Source organism: Clupea harengus, chromosome 10, assembly GCF_900700415.2.
Source record: "Clupea harengus chromosome 10, Ch_v2.0.2, whole genome shotgun sequence".
In the NCBI taxonomy this organism is placed as follows: domain Eukaryota; kingdom Metazoa; phylum Chordata; class Actinopteri; order Clupeiformes; family Clupeidae; genus Clupea; species Clupea harengus.
The window spans coordinates 23,380,294-23,381,088 of record NC_045161.1 but is presented as its reverse complement, the minus strand read 5'-3'; the positions used below and the strand labels follow the sequence as shown (position 1 = coordinate 23,381,088).

The window sequence follows — 795 nt, the reverse complement described above, 5'->3', positions numbered from 1 at the left end:
ACAGAGAGCTCATCGCTGCGCTAGTGAGCTGTCTGCTTTGTCATCCCCACTGAAGTGCTGCCCTGTGTTTGGTGCACGGCCAGTCAGAAGGGTAGCCTTTGTCTTTGATAGAAGATCTAAAAGGATGTATTCGAGTAATGGGTACACTTTCATCTTTTTCACTATACTGTATACTGTATCTAGTAAGAGACAGGGTGAATGGAAGTAAAAGAAAAGAGAAAAAAAAACAGTTAATTAAGGGGGGAATTTGAAAAGAAATGGGGAAAAAAAAGATTCAGAACAAGCAACAGAGAGCTTAATGAACTGTTGTAAAGAGGAGACGAAAAAGAGAGGACCATCTCTTTTCATTCAGTGTGCCTCTTATTCACTGAGGTTGAAATAAGTGTGTTTTTCATTCACCCATTGGGGCACTTTCTGCCTTTCTCAGAAGATATTCAAAGTTAAAAGCCCAACCAGAGACCTGTAAGGTTAATTCCCATGAGATGTGCTGTTGTCACATCGGGCGGATGTAAAAGCTACAAGGACACCGATGACACGACAGACTGTTCCCTTTAGTGTGGCATTACACGTTACTTCACAACACACTCTAGCTGGCTAATGAAATGCCCTCTGGGTAAAAGGACTCATAGGCATGACTAAATTCAAGTGCATTAGCTGGAATATGTCAGTGCCTATTTAAAATGAAATGTCCTGACCTGACTTAACGGAAAAAATAATAAAATGAAATAAAAACGATTGAAAAACAAAAAAAAAGCGAGAGAAGCTCTACCTGTGATCGCCGTTTGTAATCACGAA

The 795-nt window shown here is 40.3% G+C and overlaps 1 protein-coding gene across 1 annotated transcript in view; it reads left to right on the top strand.

Moving 5' to 3' along the window:
* The window catches only part of podn (podocan), a 14,932-nt gene extending 14,670 nt beyond the window's left edge, over nucleotides 1-262 (top strand). Inside the window, exon 9 of the mRNA XM_012821853.3 lies at nucleotides 1-262. This exon is cut by the window's left edge and continues 1,438 nt beyond it. The gene's annotated coding sequence lies outside the window, so the exon portion shown is untranslated.
* The last annotated feature ends 533 nt before the right edge of the window (nucleotides 263-795 follow it).